The 18,986-nt window shown below is 46.2% G+C and overlaps 1 protein-coding gene across 1 annotated transcript in view; it reads left to right on the top strand.

The window, feature by feature from the left end:
* Positions 1-18,986, top strand: part of LOC124281575 (homeobox protein Mohawk-like) — a 62,185-nt gene that overhangs the window by 22,911 nt on the left and 20,288 nt on the right. The window lies entirely within an intron of this gene.

Raw genomic sequence — 18,986 nt, forward strand, 5'->3', positions numbered from 1 at the left:
GCAAGTTGTCATACACGTTAATGCATGGTGGTCTGTACAAGTTGTCATACACGTTAATGCATGATGGTCTGTACAAGTTGTCATACACGTTAATGCATGGTGGTCTGTACAGGATGACATACACGTTAATGCATGATGGTCTGTACAGGTTGTCATACACGTTAATGCATGGTGGTCTGTACAAGTTGTCATACACGTTAATGCATGGTGGTCTGTACAAGTTGTCATACACGTTAATGCATGGTGGTCTGTACAAGTTGTCATACACGTTAATGCATGGTGGTCTGTACAAGTTGTCATACACGTTAATGCATGATGGTCTGTACAAGTTGTCATACACGTTAATGCATGGTGGTCTGTACAGGATGACATACACGTTAATGCATGATGGTCTGTACAGGTTGTCATACACGTTAATGCATGGTGGTCTGTACAAGTTGTCATACACGTTAATGCATGGTGGTCTGTACAAGTTGTCATACACGTTAATGCATGGTGGTCTGTACAAGTTGTCATACACGTTAATGCATGATGGTCTGTACAAGTTGTCATACACGTTAATGCATGGTGGTCTGTACAGGATGACATACACGTTAATGCATGATGGTCTGTACAGGTTGTCATACACGTTAATGCATGGTGGTCTGTACAAGTTGTCATACACGTTAATGCATGGTGGTCTGTACAAGTTGTCATACACGTTAATGCATGGTGGTCTGTACAAGTTGTCATACACGTTAATGCATGATGGTCTGTACAAGTTGTCATACACGTTAATGCATGATGGTCTGTACAAGTTGTCATACACGTTAATGCATGGTGGTCTGTACAAGTTGTCATACACGTTAATGCATACAACATACACGTTAATGCATGATGGTCTGTACAAGTTGACATACACGTTAATGCATGATGGTCTGTACAAATTGACATACACGTTAATGCATGGTGGTCTGTACAGGTTGACATACACGGTAATGCATGGTGGTCTGTACAAGTTGACATACACGTTAATGCATGATGGTCTGTCAAATTGTACAAGTTGTCATACGTTGTCATACACGTTAATGCATGGTGGTCTGTACAAGTTGACATACACGTTAATGCATGGTGGTCTGTACAAGTTGTCATACACGTTAATGCATGGTGGTCTGTGCAAGTTGACATACACGGTAATGCATGATGGTCTGTACAAGTTGTCATACACGTTAATGCATGGTGGTCTGTACAAGTTGTCATACACGTTAATGCATGGTGGTCTGTACAAGTTGTCATACACGTTAATGCATGGTGGTCTGTACAAGTTGTCATACACGTTAATGCATGGTGGTCTGTACAAGTTGTCATACACGTTAATGCATGGTGGTCTGTACAAGTTGACATACACGTTAATGCATGGTGGTCTGTACAAGTTGTCATACACGTTAATGCATGGTGGTCTGTGCAAGTTGACATACACGATAATGCATGATGGTCTGTACACGTTGTCATACACGTTAATGCATGGAGGTCTGTACAAGTTGTCATACACGTTAATGCATGGTGGTCTGTACAAGTTGACATACACGGTAATGCATGGTGGTTTGTACACGTTGCCATACACGTTCATGTATAGTGATTTGAATACGTTGCGATACACGTTAATTAATGATACTTTGTACAATTTGTACATGTATCTTGTGCCTCTCTGAGATCGAGGCTCCACTTTGAACACCATGGAACACAGCAAGGAGTCGTGGTCAAAAGGTCATGTATACGTACGAACATGGATCAAGCTGTCCAGACCAGACTAGCCCCCGGTCCCATCTCTCCATACTTCCTACCGCCGGCAAGGCCGTTCCGTGTATGTGGCCTACCGTGGAGCAGAACATGACACGCCGGGATGTCTAGTTGCTGAACATGGGCGCACAATAGATACGCTCTTCCTGAAGACGGTTGGGAAACAATTGTGAATTGATGCTATTCGAGCGATGTCATGATCGTACCTTATATTTACTACTTTTGGTTTGACAATGTCAATATTCTAGAAGTCAGATACAATCTGCATCTTTCTTTATACCAAGCTGCACAAAATATATAAAGAATATATTTAAGCGTCATCCGTTATTGAAATTAACCTGCTTCAATTTACGTTTTATACATGTTCGATCCTTGTCAGGTATTAATCTCGTGCGTTCTTCTGTTGTTATACGCAAAGCAAACCCAACGCCAAAGTCGCCGGGAGTTTGTGCGCCACTGTTAACATAATGCCATCACATCGACACTTGAAACTGAAAGCCCCACCCATGACCAGGAACGATTTCAAATATGTCTCAACCGGCATGTTAAATGTCACCACTTGGACTGACGCGTTCTAAACTTGACTTCAGTCGGTACTGTTTCACACTCAGTTCCATCAATATGCCATTCTATGGCAAGATTCTTCTCTGTCTTCTCTCCTTCTATCTAGACTTGCCTCTTCAAAGGATAGAATTGCTATACATCCACGGGCTTGGCATTCAGTGCAGCCGTGGAGAAAGGCGACTCTAAAGCTAACAGTCTCGGCTCCTGTTCCTGGAAGGATCAAGCTGATGGACATCGATTGCAACCAGCCTGAGTTGGATAACTCCTGAAGGGATCAAGCTGATGGACATCGATTGCAACCAGCCTGAGTTGGATAACTCCTGAAGGGATCAAGCTGATGGACATCGATTGCAACCAGCCTGAGTTGGATAACTCCTGAAGGGATCAAGCTGATGGACATCGACTGCAACCAGCCTGAGTTGGATAACTCCTGAATGTCGGCAAAGATCAGTTGCCACGTGACCTTGACCGACGTCCAGCGCGAGCCAGTTGTATGAAAGGCTTGAGGCGTCCACGTTATTTAATCCCAGTCAACAAAGTACTAGCTGGAGCGTGTGATTTTAGTCACAGCGGATCGTGTGCTTGTAAGAAGCTTGTCTTCTCGGTGTAGTGGAACTCGGGGTGATACCCGAGCAATTTACTCGACCTTGGAAGAAATTCTTACGCTGCATATTCTATTGGTGACATTAGTGTGTCGTCACGGACAGTTTCAAATAACGCTGTGCATTACAGTATGTAATTGCTGATGTTGGGCACGATGGCTATTATCCCAGTAGTCAAGTACTGCGCCTCGTGTGACAGCGCTGCTATTATCCCAGTAGTACTGCGCCTCGTGTGACAGCGCTGCTATTATCCCAGTAGTCAAGTACTGCGCCTCGTGTGACAGCGCTGCTATTATCCCAGTAGTCAAGTACTCCCTCGTGTTGCGCGCCTCGTGACAGCGCTGCTATTATCCCAGTAGTCAAGTACTGCGCCTCGTGTGACAGCGCTGCTATTATCCCAGTAGTCAAGTACTGCGCCTCGTGTGACAGCGCTGCTATTATCCCAGTAGTCAAGTACTGCGCCTCGTGTGACAGCGCTGCTATTATCCCAGTAGTCAAGTACTGCGCCTCGTGTGACAGCGCTGCTATTATCCCAGTAGTCAAGTACTGCGCCTCGTGTGACAGCGCTGCTATTATCCCAGTAGTCAAGTACTGCGCCTCGTGTGACAGCGCTGCTATTATCCCAGTAGTGACAAGCGCTGCAGTAGTACTGCGCCTCGTGTGACAGCGCTGCTATTATCCCAGTAGTCAAGTACTGCGCCTCGTGTGACAGCGCTGCTATTATCCCAGTAGTCACTGCGCCTCGTGTGAGTACTGCGCGCCTCGTGTGACAGCGCTGCTATTATCCCAGTAGTCAAGTACTGCGCCTCGTGTGACAGCGCTGCTATTATCCCAGTAGTCAAGTACTGCGCCTCGTGTGACAGCGCTGCTATTATCCCAGTAGTCAGCGCTGCTAGTACTGCGCCTCGTGTGACAGCGCTGCTAGTTATCCCAGTAGTCGTGTGACAAATTACTGCGCCTCGTGTGTGACAGCGCTGCTATTATCCCAGTAGTCAAAGTACTGCGCCTCGTGTGACAGCGCTGCTATTATCCCAGTAGTCAAGTACTGCGCCTCGTGTGACAGCGCTGCTATTATCCCAGTAGTCAAGTACTGCGCCTCGTGTGACAGCGCTGCTATTATCCCAGTAGTCAAGTACTGCGCCTCGTGTGACAGCGCTATTATTATCCCAGTAGTCAAGTACTGCGCCTCGTGTGACAGCTGCTATTATCCAGTAGTCAAGTACTGCGCTCGTGTGACAGCGCTGCTATTATCCCAGTAGTCAAGTACTGCGCCTCGTGTGACAGCGCCAGTAGTCAATTACTGCGCCTCGTGTGACAGTAGTGCTATTATCCCAGTAGTACTGCGCCTCGTGTGACAGCGCTGCTATTATCCCAGTAGTCAAGTACTGCGCCTCGTGTGACAGCGCTGCTATTATCCCAGTAGTCAAGTACTGCGCCTCGTGTGACAGCGCTGCTATTATCCCAGTAGTCAAGTACTGCGCCTCGTGTGACAGCGCTGCTATTCATCAAGATAATCCCGATGACTTGCATTTTACTTTCTTCTGTACCCTGGAGGAAAATGTCGACAACAGTAACCTGTTACAGAGAATACTTGAAAAAACTATTTTTCTCGTCACTTACAACTAGCGAAAACATGACCTCACAACCAACCCAGACAACAGGTCTTTCACACAACACTACTGCAGTTCTCCAATATCTGCCGCCACGCAGACAGCTGAGTATAGAGACGGACCGGATTCCTCTTTCCCACCCGCAATACCCCCATGAGCTGTATGGGGACGCCGGCTTATCAACAAGAATGTTAATAATTCTGTCAATGCCGTGATCTTTGAACCCGAAATACACCAAGACCGCTTGTTATGCGTTTCGATCACGTGTTTATCACCCTTGCAAAGAGTGGCGCCGTGTTCTCTATAATGAACCGTCAAGTTGGACACTTTCAGCGTCTCCCAAGAGTCAGCAGCCCACGTTTCAAGCTGATATGTGTCCGAGATATGTTGCTGTTGACGTCGATATGAAAATCCGTCAAACCGGTATAACAAGATATTAAATATTGACATAAACATTCAGCAGATTTTTAAAGGTAATTTAGACAGCTGAGCTGGAATTGTATAATACTCATTGAGCGCTAGACCACTTGTTGTATGGTATGGCGCGGATTCGAGGGTCATGCATTCCCACCCTGCAAATCAAACAGCACATTTTCACCTTTGTATACTCAACACTTGTAATTTGAAATTGACATATATTTAATCATTTCGAAGGCAAGCGTGGAAATTATAATTGAACAATATTCCTGGGTATGTTTCAGTCGTTATGGATATTCTCTAAGGCCAAATCTCATGTCATGCAAGATGTGCAGAGAGAGGTATATTACAGAAGAGTAGCGTTGTGAATGTTGGTACATAAATACCTTTAAGACCATCGTCATCTCGTGGTTTTATCACACGATCAGTCTCGGGTTGGCGCAACACGGATTTGCTATTTTAGTACAACACTACGATTAAATACGCATAAATACAACGCAAATAAATCCCCCAATGACTTTCAAATCCTGGTCTGTAGAACAAGGGCTTGAGTTTTGTGATTAACTACATTTTCATTTTCAAATATCCCTCTACCACCCCCTACCCCGACGTAATTGTATTTGCTGGGCCATTCGTCAGCTGTACGGCGTCAAGTGAGATAGATGGAGCTGCAGTTATCCATAGCGTTGGCCAAGGGGACGTTTTCTCTTCAGGGCTTTTAACGGTAAACGAGGATTCAAATAGAGCCCAAATTGACAGGTTAATCGTAGCTTTCCTTTGGGCGGAGACATGTACTTCGTACGCTGTTCGCGTCACACGGCAACTCTGATTATGCTGAACCTGAGCGGGCGAGGTGTTGGCAGTCACACTGCTCTACCCGCGGAATTTTAATCAGTGAATCTGTTGATAGAGATCTTTTAAATCTCATCCCTTCGTGATTACACATTCTGTATAGTCTGGCGTGGTATCAGTTGTGGTTAGGTCATGGTACCTTCGTGTTTCAGTATCGACTGTGTTGAGTCACACGTGGACAGAAACAAGGCGTGTGAAATGAAGTCAGTCATGTTTCCATCAAAGTTTGAATCTATTACTCCTGTTTTTCTATTTTTGGGTCACTGTATACATCGTCTTATTTCTTTTTATTTCTTCACATCTGTCGTCATTACATATTTCAGTACGAGTTCTGCCACCTACCGTCATAGGGGTTGGACTTCATCCATATTTGTATCACGTAACTTTGGTAACGCGATCCAGCGGTCTAAGATGTCGCAGGTCCTCGTGCAGAATTCCATCGCCACAGCTGGTGATCTTCAAACCCTGGGTTTCACAAACATTCAAACCTTGAGCTTCATTGTTTACATTCCCTAGCTCAGTCACTCACTCACAGTAGGGATTCAGCCAAAGTCTACAGGATTGTTTTGATCAGTAGTTAAACCATCTTCAACTTGACTTGAATATACAGCCCTTCGCACCAACAAGGATACTAGTTAAATGGTCTGCATGTACACGACATGTACGACCACGTCTGTACACCTGGAGTTATACTCAGTTAACGCTGCACGATTATCGCAGTAAAGGTTTGGTTCCAAAACAAAATAGCGTGAAATAACGATGTTTAATATCTATTAAGAAGTCATGTCTCACAAGCAAATGAATATAATGTCCAACAGACTTCTGGACTTATTCTCCTCACACCGGACCCTATTAGAGATATTGAATCAGCAACTCCCAAGTCACGTACGACAACGTAGTTACCATGACTACAGCGAGACCTGAGATTTACGCAAACAAGCTGTCTGTAGTGGCTATTTTGTATCCTCCTGTTCGGGTGACTGTCCAACAATCCCTGAGTCAACGAAGAAGCACAATCAGTCCGGCACTAGACATCCTTAATACCCACTAAGCCTTTAATCGGGCAATGAAACGCCAGTTTGGGCAACCTGGTAAATTTAGAATTTGAATACGGATAATGGGTGTAATTAAGATCTCACAGATTAAGGTTTTAACTTTGCGGCACGTCACCGTGGACGAGCTGCTCAGTTGGACGACCACATCACCTGTGAAGATTCAGTAAAGTACGTGCTCGGTCTTGCTTAAAGGCGATCAAGTTTGTTAATAGATTTCAGACCCGAGATGACGGTTAATTTATGCTGACGACTGTCATATAGGTTTGTTGAATTTTAAGGTTGATATCTTGCCTTATTTATTTCCTACATCGTTTAATACGCACGACGTATAAACGACGCTATTTGATGGACGTTATATGACGTAAAAGGGACGTTATTACTGAGCGATAGTCTGTTTTTGTAGACCCTGTATGTTATAGACAAGTCAAATAATGAAACATAGCGCCATCTTCACGTTAACATTCATATGTACACGGTTTCTTTAAATGTATATTTCTCTTTGATGTTTGTGTATCGCCTTCTCTAGAGAGCCTTTAGTGTACCTGTAGAGGTGCATGTTCCAGCCGCTTGCCGCGGGAGCATGGCAATGTAACGACACTGCAGCAACCCGACGGCTTGCCATATCAACTCGGGGCATAGTCTGGTAGTCTGGGATGTTAGTTTTGGTAATATCTCTAGGATCACATACCACTAAGACAACACAATGCATAGACTCATAGAAGGGGAATATGTGTCTCGCTGTCTCACCACACGCGGATATTATTATCTTGCAGTCGCCGGCATATTGATACTATTTTCTATATGTCATGTTCTTGCAACTTTGTTTAGTGGAGCAATCTCCGAAACTTTTTCAACTAGTTAACAATATCTACCACACCGACCGGCAATACTCGCGGTATAGCTTATCAATACAGCCACAGTCTCCAGTACGTATTGTCAAGCAATATCCGCCATGGTGTCGTGCAGTGTCCCCCTGGGGAACCAGGTTCTGTATTGCACTGCAATTACCCGCATCAGTAGCATCAGAGGGTCTGGCTTGGAGACTTGCTTTCCCTGTACATCATAGTTCACCCAGAGGAGCCCTACGCAAAACATCAACAACTGGTCTGAAGCTGGGTTATTGCTGACCGCGCCATAAAGCAACAAAGAAACAAATCTTACATTTTATGCCAGGTAGTATTTGGATTATTGATCGGTTTGCAGTACCACCGGCCGATATATTGATTATCGACCAGTCTGCAGTATTGCCAGGCGATATATTGATTATCGATCTGTCTGCAGTGGTGTATAATCCTGCGGCTATGTCTAACAGCCTTCTCTCAGATGTACTTCAGCTCCGCGTTCTTGTGCAAGCTGTCCCAGCCAAGTAAAAAATAATGAACATGGGGGCAGGCTTTCAAGAGGAGACTCATTATGAGGCCTCCTGTCTAGTCGCAGTCTATGTATAATCATTGATTTCTCGTTAATCTTACTGCTGAAATCATCTTTGACGGTCTTGAAAGCCACACGTTATCGTTTTCTACGCAGTGCAAGTGCACCTAGCATGCTAGTCTCATAGCTGAAACTACGTCATCAACATCTCTCATTACAGCTCAACAGAGCTCATTGAGACATCAACAGCATCTATTACCGTATCGCATTGGCCACACGGACGCTGATTCAGTGGTACCGACCACATGGTGCTACTGTAGAGGCGTTGCTGCTGCTGTGGGCACAGGCCCTCGTGCCTTTGCGAGGATTAAAGATGTCAAGAAAAATATAAAAACATTTGAGATGACCCCCGACTCGAAATGCATCACAGTACAATACATTATTTTACTGTGTAACATTTCGAGTCGGGGGTCATCTCAAAACTATTTTTTTTATCTTAAATCTTCGCAAAGACACGAGGGCCTGTGGCTGTCGGCGGCGCTATGTGCCCAATCGTTTAGTTGTAAACTTCCAACTTTCTTAGGAAAATTCAGAAAATGCTAGAAAGAAACAATGTTTCGTCTGGTATTACAAAAAATTATAAAAATCGAACCCAGAACCTGCAAGATATCATGGAAATAATGTGTCGCGGGTCACAAATCATGTTGTCCCTCACCTCCCGAACAATTGGGCTGGATAGTTCCATAATTTGAGTATCAGTGGTTTGTGGGCATGCCTGGAAATTTGTGATCTTGGGTTCGAATTCGGAGAGGTTAAGTTTTTAGGTTTATCAGGACCATTCCGAAAGTCACGATTTTGTAGACCGGCATAGTGTTCAAAGCGGCATTAAACAACACTCACTCAATTGCTGTTGTAATGGCGCTTCAACCCGGACACCACAGCCTGAATAAATATAACACGACGTGTACACAGGCCCACTAAACACAGGAAAACATAAATTATAACCCGAGTGAAGTACGCTAGAACAGGTAGTCTAGTTGTAGGGTACTAGCCCTGAAATTTGGCAGCCCTAGCATTTTTGTAAAATCAAGTCCTTCAAACAACAATTGGGGTATCTACTTATTGACGTTTCATGATGTATAATTGTCTAAGAGTGTGTGATTACTGTAAAACCCGTGAGACTGAGCCACTGACTGTAGATGAGCTGCCCATCACGAGGTGGTGGTGCAAGGTGTCATGCGGTGGCGCGGCTCCTGAGAACCATCTTTGAGTCTGGGGAGTGGCAATGGTGTTTCAGTTCTCTGTTTCGATGACACTGAGGACAGACACGTGAAGAACAGATGGACCACCACTTTGTGACGGCCGTGTAGGAAACAACAACCCCGTTAATCTGGACGCCAAGGTTCCCACTGATGCATATATGTACACGTGGAACCCCATTAATAGGCCTTTTCAGTTCTCTGTGACACGGTAGTTATATGACCCTGTGCTTGGGTCAAGGGCTTCGTACACTGTCTCATGTAGGGAGCTGGACATCGCCACTGACCCTGTGGGTTAATGGACACTTGCGGCAGCGAAATGTTACGCACGCACGCACGCACACACACCGGTTTTATATGCTCTTCTTTGTCTACTGGGGGCGGTGGGGTAGCCTAGTGGTTAAAGCGTTGGCTCGTCACGCCGAAGGCCCGGGTTCGATTCCCCACATGGGCACAATGTGTTAAGCCCATTTCTGGTGTCCCCTGCCGTGATGTTGCTGGAATATTGCTAAAAGCGGCGTAAAACTAAACTCAGTCAGTCTTTGTCTACTGTACCAATAGAAAGACAAAGATTTACCACATACAGTTTACGGTTCACATAGAATATCTTTTTTTATCTATGTCCCTGCCTATCAATACTGGAGGCCAAGCTTGAGGGATTTGGAAGTTAGTGGTTTCAGAAATGATTAATGATGTTTTAATACCGAGTCGTCCTTGCCGCGAGTGAAGGTGACACTCCAGCTCAGGCATTCCCAGGGGTGTCTTCGGTCGAACATCTCCCTGGATCTTCCTGTCTATTGTTCAAACAAACATGGGCTGGGTATACTAGAAAGGAACAGACGGGAAACGGACAATTTATACAGGATTTAATACATTTCAGTGGCACATTCTTCAATACTATTACCGAGTTTGGAAAATATGTTTGGGACGTTTAGAAAGTCAATCATTCAAGTAAATGAGCCTATGTGAAACCCTGTATCATTACGTGCACTATACTGGACCACTTGCAGTGAACAGAGAAGTAGTATTGTATATATCAGAGTGATCAGGGCGACGGATCTACATATAAACTATGCCATGTCACTTGCAAGACTTACATGTATAAACTGTGCCATGCCACTTGTAAGACTTACATGTATAAACTATGCCATGTCACTTGTAAGATTTACATATATAAACTATGCCATGTCACTTGTAAGACTTACATATATAAACTGTGCCATGTCACTTGTAAGACTTACATATATAAACTGTGCCATGTCACTTGCAAGACTTACATGTATAAACTATGTCATGTCACTTGTAAGACTTACATATATAAACTGTGCCATGTCACTTGTAAGACCTACATGTATAAACTATGCCATATCACTTGTAAGACTTACATATATAAACTGTGCCATGTCACTTGTAAGACCTACATGTATAAACTATGCCATGTCACTTGTAAGACCTACATGTTTAAACTATGCCATGTCACTTGTAAGACTTACATATATAAACTGTCCCATGTCACTTGTAAGACTTACATGCATAAACTATGCCATGTCACTTGTAAGACCTACATGTATAAACTATGCCATGTCACTTGTAAGACCTACATGTATAAACTGTGCCATGTCACTTGTAAGACCTACATGTATAAACTATGCCATGTCACTTGTAAGACCTACATGTATAAACTATGCCATGTCACTTGTAAGACTTACATATATAAACGCTCCCATGTCACTTGTAAGACTTACATGTATAAACTATGCCATGTCACTTGTAAGACCTACATGTATAAACTATGCCATGTCACTTGTAAGACCTACATGTATAAACTATGCCATGTCACTTGTAAGACTTACATATATAGACTGTGCCATGCCACTTGTAAGACCTACATGTATAAACTATGCCATGTCACTTGTAAGACTTACATATATAAACTGTGCCATGTCACTTGTAAGACTTACATATATAAACTGTGCCATGTCACTTGTAAGACCTACATGTATAAACTATGCCATGTCACTTGTAAGACTTACATATATAAACTTCGCCATGTCACTTGTAAGACTTACATATATAGACTGTGCCATGTCACTTGTAAGACTTACATATATAGACTGTGCCATGTCACTTGTAAGACTTACATATATAAACTGTGCCATGTCACTTGTAAGACTTACATATATAGACTGTGCCATGTCACTTGTAAGACTTACATATATAAACTGTGCCATGTCACTTGTAAGACTTCCATGCAATGTCACTTGTAAGACTTACATGTATAAACTATGCCATGTCACTTGTAAGACTTACATATATAAACTGTGCCATGTCACTTGTAAGACTTACATATATAAACTATGCCATGTCACTTGTAAGACTTTCATTTATTATCCTTATGGTGGAATATAAGTCATGTCATATTTTCAGTATGTGCACATATAATGTTTGTCTAGCAACCATTGTTTCTGTATTTCGTCGTCTGTTACGCCATTAACCAATTGAACGTGACGTCAATGAAGAGGGCCGTCACACTTGTTTACCTTGTTTTACTACACAAATGTACATGTATAAAATGGATAATAAATACATTATTACACTCTGAAGTGTGCCATACGATTTATTCTAAAAAACTCGTACAAAATTTCACGCTCGTTTCGTATAAATCGTATGACACACTTGAGAGTGTAATAATCTCTATACATAAACTATGCCTGATTACTTGTAAGACTTACATGTATAAACTATGTTGTGTCACATATTGCTCTCCGTTACAGCAGTATCATACTTGCACCAGGATTATTCTGCTATGTGTTTGCCTCTTTGTGCTAACAGTTATTATGTATGATATGTCATATTCCCGACTACAGATGGGCGTCAGCTTGTTTTTCGTGTATGCTTTGACATGCTTTCAGTCAGGAACGAAGTCACAGACATGAGTGTACTGTATCAGTTCCTCCAGCTAATTTAGTGATCAGATGTTGCGTGTGTATTTCACATGGAAAAATAGAGGTCAGAGGTTAAAGGTCGGAGCTCTCTCCCCGGAAGAAAAGAGACGCCCAGTTCACGTAGTCTGATGCTACAGTGAATCACGGAGGAAATGTCAGCTGACTAGTTGATGAGATAACTCGGTGCACGGTTCTCTCTGCATAAATATGAGCGTGACGTGCAGATGAGGGGGAGATAGGCACGGGGGTATAAGGGCGTTCGTGGAGGGTGCACAATGTAAGTAGACATCTGTGAGGATTCAGCGTCCATCTGGGCGGTGAACGGAGATTCGGATCATTATTGATTAGACTTCTACCATAAATACACAAAACGAAAGCATGTTTGTGTCCCCTCTGCAATCTTCCCAATAAACAGATGTCCAGATTTATGAATCACGCGGGAAGTGTCTCTGTACACGTGTCAGTATAGTAGGTGTCTTCCCGTTACAACTGCTGCTAAGGACATTGGTACTCAAAGCCAAGATGTCTGGATTAACAGAGACCCGACTAAAGAGGTGTGTTGGAGCAGATATCCTGCCATGTTTCAGGATACGGCACCTTACAGGGTCGTAGTGAGTGTTGAGTTGAGTTGAGTTGAGTTGGGCTTTACGTCACATCGGCATTATTCCAGCCATATAGTGACGAGAACAAGTCTGCATTAATATACATTGTAAGTACAAAGTGGTTTCGTTTCAAAGACATACATTCATTACGTTGTCATTTTAGAACAGAGAATATCATAGCACTAGATTGAAAAGCAGATACATTCGTTATTGACATTACACAGTTACATTTTATGCATCCAGGTAGTTTATATCTGAAGCAGGGTGTTGGTTGGGGACACTCGTGAAGGGGAGCATGCTGCGGGTCTCTCTTACTGAAGCAGGGTGTTGGTTGGGGACCTCGTGAAGGGAGCATGCTATACTATACTGCCATACTAAAAGCAGGTGTGTCGTTACTCTCGTGAAGGGGAGCATGCCATACTGAAGCAGGGTGTTGGTTGGGGGACTCTCGTGAAGGGGGGCTATACTGAAGCAGGGTGTTGGTTGGGGGCATGCTATACTGAAGCAGGGTGTTGGTTGGGGACTCTCGTGAGGGGAGCAGGCTATATGCTATACTGAAGCAGGGTGTTGGTTGGGGGACTCTCGTGAAGGGAGCATGCTATACTAAGCAGGGTGTTGGTTGGGGACTCTCGTGAAGGGGAGCATGCTATACTGAAGCAGGGTGTTGGTTGGGGGACTCTCGTGAAGGGGAGCATGCTATACTGAAGCAGGGTGTTGGTTGGGGACTCTCGTGAAGGGGAGCATGCTATACTGAAGCAGGGTGTTGGTTGGGGACTCTCGTGAAGGGAGCAGCAGCTATACTGAAGCAGGGTGTTGGTTGGGGACTCTCGTGAAGGGGAGCATGCTATACTGAAGCAGGGTGTTGGTTGGGGACTCTCGTGAAGGGAGCAAGCTATACTGAAGCAGGGTGTTGGTTGGGGACTCTCGTGAAGGGGAGCATGCTATACTGAAGCAGGGTGTTGGTTGGGGGACTCTCGTGAAGGGGAGCATGCTATACTGAAGCAGGGTGTTGGTTGGGGGACTCTCGTGAAGGGGAGCATGCTATACTGAAGCAGGGTGTTGGTTGGGGACTCTCGTGAAGGGAGCATGCTATACCGAAGCAGGGTGTTTGGTTGGGGACTCTCGTGAAGGGGAGCATGCTATACTGAAGCAGGGTGTTGGTTGGGGGACTCTCGTGAAGGGGAGCATGCTATACTGAAGCAGGGTGTTGGTTGGGGGACTCTCGTGAAGGGGAGCATGCTATACTGAAGCAGGGTGTTGGTTGGGGGACTCTCGTGAAGGGGAGCAAGCTATACTGAAGCAGGGTGTTGGTTGGGGGACTCTCGTGAAGGGGAGGGAGCATGCTGAATACTGAAGCACTGGGTGTTGGTGGGGGACTCTCGTGAAGGGAGCATGCTATACTGAAGCAGGGTGTTGGTTGGGGACTCTCGTGAAGGGGAGCATGCTATACTGAAGCAGGGTGTTGGTTGGGGGACTCTCGTGAAGGGGAGCAAGCTATACTGAAGCAGGGTGTTGGTTGGGGGACTCTCGTGAAGGGGAGCATGCTATACTGAAGCAGGGTGTTGGTTGGGGATGCTATACTGAAGCTCTCTCGTGAAGGAGCATGCTATACTGAAGCAGGGTGTTGGTTGGGGACTCTCGTGAAGGGGAGCATGCTATACTGAAGCAGGGTGTTGGTTGGGGACTCTCGTGAAGGGGAGCAAGCTATACTGAAGCAGGGTGGTTGGGGACTCTCGTGAAGGGGACTCTCGTGAAGGGAGCATGCTATACTGAAGCAGGGTGCAGGTTGGGGGGGACTCTCGTGAAGGGGAGCATGCTATACTGAAGCAGGGTGTTGGTTGGGGACTCTCGTGAAGGGGAGCATGCTATACTGAAGCAGGGTGTTGGTTGGGGGACTCTCGTGAAGGGGAGCATGCTATACTGAAGCAGGGTGTTGGTTGGGGACTCTCGTGAAGGGGAGCATGCTATACTGAAGCAGGGTGTTGGTTGGGGGACTCTCGTGAAGGGGAACATACGTATTATGTGCCTGTTTGAATCACGCAATGGTGGTGTCATGGATTTTATGAACTGGCTTTCCAATGATGCCAGTTGGAACCAAGGTCCTAGGAAATGTTGCTGGATTTTAACGGTGCCTGCTGGAGTTATGATATATGGTGGTTCCCGGGATCTCCTGGAGCCTGCATGGGCGGTGCCTATACGACGTTGTGGGCAACCCTGTTACCAACGGGTTCTCATCAATCAAAATGTGTTCCCCATAGTTGTCTGCTTCATAGTTCTTCGTGACTTGAGGTTGATGAAGTTATATATTCCAGAGCCAACAAGTAGATAATATTCACACATCCAACTGGCATTGCTGGGTTATTGCAGCAGGATCAACTGAATGAGTTTCGTGCGAATACTACGACATCGTCTGTTTGATCTTCATGCCAGAACCCGCTTTGATCCTGCCCTCAGCATGACCCTCCTGGAACCTCCACCCCAGACCTCTCCCTTGATCTCATCACTCCAAACCTCTCCACGCTTCGTGACGTCACACTTCCATGATTGAGTTGTCACATTATTTGATCACATACGACAGGAGCAGTGGGCCGCACTCGAGAGATTCTTCAGAGTAAGCTTTGTGTGAGATCAAAGTGAAAACGACTTGTCAATACAATCAGCTGTGTCCTTGTTAACTGCGAAGTGCGAGAGTGGCTGAACAACCGCCTCTTGGGTTTTTCGCAGATATGCGCTCTATGGAGTGGCGACTGGAGTGGTGGTTGTCACGGGTCTACACTTGTGCTATCACACAGCCAGTTGTCACCTACCTACAATATTCTGACGCTGAGTACCTCGGTAAGACGACGAATGGTTAGACGAATGAGACCTAACCTATGTTAGTCTTACTAGGGTGGGTAATCGGATTGCTTTTACCTTTGTTTTGTTGTCAAACGCCGCACTCAGCAATGTTCTAGCTATTTGACGCGGTCTATAACGTGGTCGAGTCTGAACCAGACTATCCAGACATTGACGTCATGCCGATGTACGGAACTGGGATTCGATGACATACATCAACCTGGTCAGCTCGTCCGGTCACCTAGACTGGTCAACTCGCCCGGTCACCTAGCCCGGTCACTTAAGCCCAGTCAACTAGCCTGGTCACCTAGCCCGGTCACCTAGCCTGGTCACCTAGACCGGTCACCTAGCCCAGTCACCTAGCCCGGTCACCCAGCCCGGTCACCTAGCGCAATCACTCAGCTCCGGTCACCCAGCCCGGTCACCCAGCCTGGTCACCTAGCCTGTCACCTAGCCTGGTCACCTAGATTGGTCACCCAGTCACCCAGCCCGGTCACCTAGATCGGTCACCCAGCCTCGGTCACTAGCCCGTCCTCTAGCCTGGTCACCCAGCCCGGTCACTTAAGCCTAGTCAACAAGCCTGGACCTTACCTGGTCAGTGGTCACCTAGCCTGGTCACCTAGCCTGGTCACCTAGCCTGGTCACCCAGATGGTCCAAGTTTCTAAAGTGTCTTCGAAAGCCCGGTGACTAGTGACATGTGGTACAGTGGAGTGGTCCAAGTTTGAGTTTGCAGTGGTCAGTGGTCCATCTAGTGACTTCTGGTGGTGTTGAGTGGTCCAAGTTTGACTTCTGGGTGGTGGTGAGTGGTCCTGGCTCTGGGCAGTGTGGTTTCTGGGTGGTGATCGAATGGTCCAAGTTTGGCCTCTGGGTGGTGGTTAGTGGCCCTAGTGTGTGGGTGGTGATCAAGTCCAAGTGACTCTGGGTGGTGGTGATCGAATGGTCCAAGTTTGTGTAATCTGGGTGTCTGTCTCAGTGGGTCTAGTGAGTGTCTGACTTCTGGGTGGTGGTGTGGGTTAGTGAGGTCTGCAGACATCCAGTGGTTCTAGTGAGGTGTCTGTAGACATCAGTCTGGCCCCAGGAGGTGTGTGACACTCAGTGGGTCCAGTGTAAGGGGTCTGTAGCATCCATCAGTGGTGTCCAGTGAGGTGTCTGTAGACATCAGTGGGTCTAGTGAGGTGTCTGTAGACATCAGTGGGTCTAGTGAGGTGTGTAGACATCAGTGGGTCCAGTGAGGTGTAGACATCAGTGGCTCTAGTGAGGTGTCTGTAGACATCAGTGGGTCTAGTGAGGTGTCTGTAGGCATCAGTGGGTCTAGTGAGGTGTCTGTAGGCATCAGTGGGTCTAGTGAGGTGTCTGTAGACATCAGTGGGTCTAGTGAGGTGTCTGTAGGCATCAGTGGGTCCAGTGAGGTGTCTGTAGGCATCAGTGGCTGTAGGCACTCAGTGGGTCTAGTGAGTGAGGTGTCTGTAGCATCAGTGGGTCGCAGTGAAGAGGTGTCTGTAGCATCAGTGGCTCAGCGGAGTGAGGTGTCTGTGAGGCATCAGTGGGTCTAGTGAGGTGTCTCCAGTGGATCCCGGAGTGCCAGTGAGGTGTCCAGCATGAGGTGAGTGTCTGTCAGTGAGGTGGCACCCTCAGTGAGGTGTCTGTAAAGCTCAACAAGGGTGAGGTGTCTGTAGGCATCAGTGGGTCTAGTGAGGTGTCTGTAGGCATCAGTGGGTCTAGTGAGGTGTCTGTAGGCATCAGTGGGTCTAGTGAGGTGTCTGTAGGCATCAGTGGGTCTAGTGAGGTGTCTGTAGGCATCAGTGGGTCTAGTGAGGTGTCTGTGCTCTAGTGAGGTGTCTGTAGGCATCAGTGGGTCTAGTGAGGTGTCTGTAGGCATCAGTGGGTCTAGTGAGGTGTCTGTAGGCATCAGTGGGTCTAGTGAGGTGTCTCTGAGGTGTCTCTGTAGACATCAGTGGGTCCAGTGGTCTGTAGGCATCAGTGGGTCTAGTGAGGTGTCTGTAGGCATCAGTGGGTCTAGTGAGGTGTCTGTAGACATCAGTGGGTCTAGTGAGGTGTCTGTAGACATCAGTGGGCTCTAGTGAGGTGTCTGTAGGCATCAGTGGGTCTAGTGAGGTGTCTGTAGGCATCAGTGGGTCTAGTGAGGTGTCTGTAGGCATCAGTGGGTCTAGTGAGGTGTCTGTAGGCATCAGTGGTCTAGTGAGGTGTCTGTAGGCATCAGTGGGTCTAGTGAGGTGTCTGTAGACATCAGTGGGTCTAGTGAGGTGTCTGTAGGCATCAGTTGCTCTAGTGAGGTGTCTGTAGGCATCAGTTGCTCTAGTGAGGTGTCTGTAGGCATCAGGATGAAATGTCTGTAGTGATCGGTGGATCTTGCAAGGTGTCTGCATTGGCATCAGAAGGCATTAATCAGTAGGACCAAGTGAAATGTCTGTGTACGCAGCATTAGACACGATTAGGGGGTCCGTGTGGGCATCTGTAGGCCCTAGTGAGGTGTCCGTGGAGGCATCAGTAGTCCTAAGGAGGTGCCTGTGTTGTCCTCGGTGGTCCGAGTAAGGTGCCCGGGTGTCAGTAATTGGTCCAAGAATGCTCAGTTTGCTTCTAGTCGCTGCCTCATCGCTGTCAGTACGTCGTTGTTGAGGAAGTCACTACGGGAGTCTTTGTAGGGTATCGATCTACGCTTGATTCAACAAGATCACGTTAGCTGCTGTGATTGTTTCATTACTGCGGGCACCGCTCAATTACTATGTCAGCCAACTGTATGCTTATCTGATAACCATCGTGGACGTACAGACAGTGGATTGTTAGTTCCATACAGTACCCATCACTGCACGTAGGACGACACATATGTACGACTGATACATGTTGGACGACACATCTGTACGACTGATACATGTTGGACGACACATCTGTACGACTGATACACGTTGGACGATACATCTGTACGAGTGAAGCATGTTGGACGACACATCTGTACGATTGATGCACGTTGGACGACACATCTGTGCGACTGATACATGTTGGGCGACATATCTGTACGAGTGATGCACGTTGGACGACACACCTGTACGAGTGATGCACGTTGGACGACACATCG

Source organism: Haliotis rubra, unplaced genomic scaffold (assembly GCF_003918875.1).
Source record: "Haliotis rubra isolate DU_JTF1 unplaced genomic scaffold, ASM391887v1 Scf285, whole genome shotgun sequence".
NCBI lineage: Eukaryota > Metazoa > Mollusca > Gastropoda > Lepetellida > Haliotidae > Haliotis > Haliotis rubra.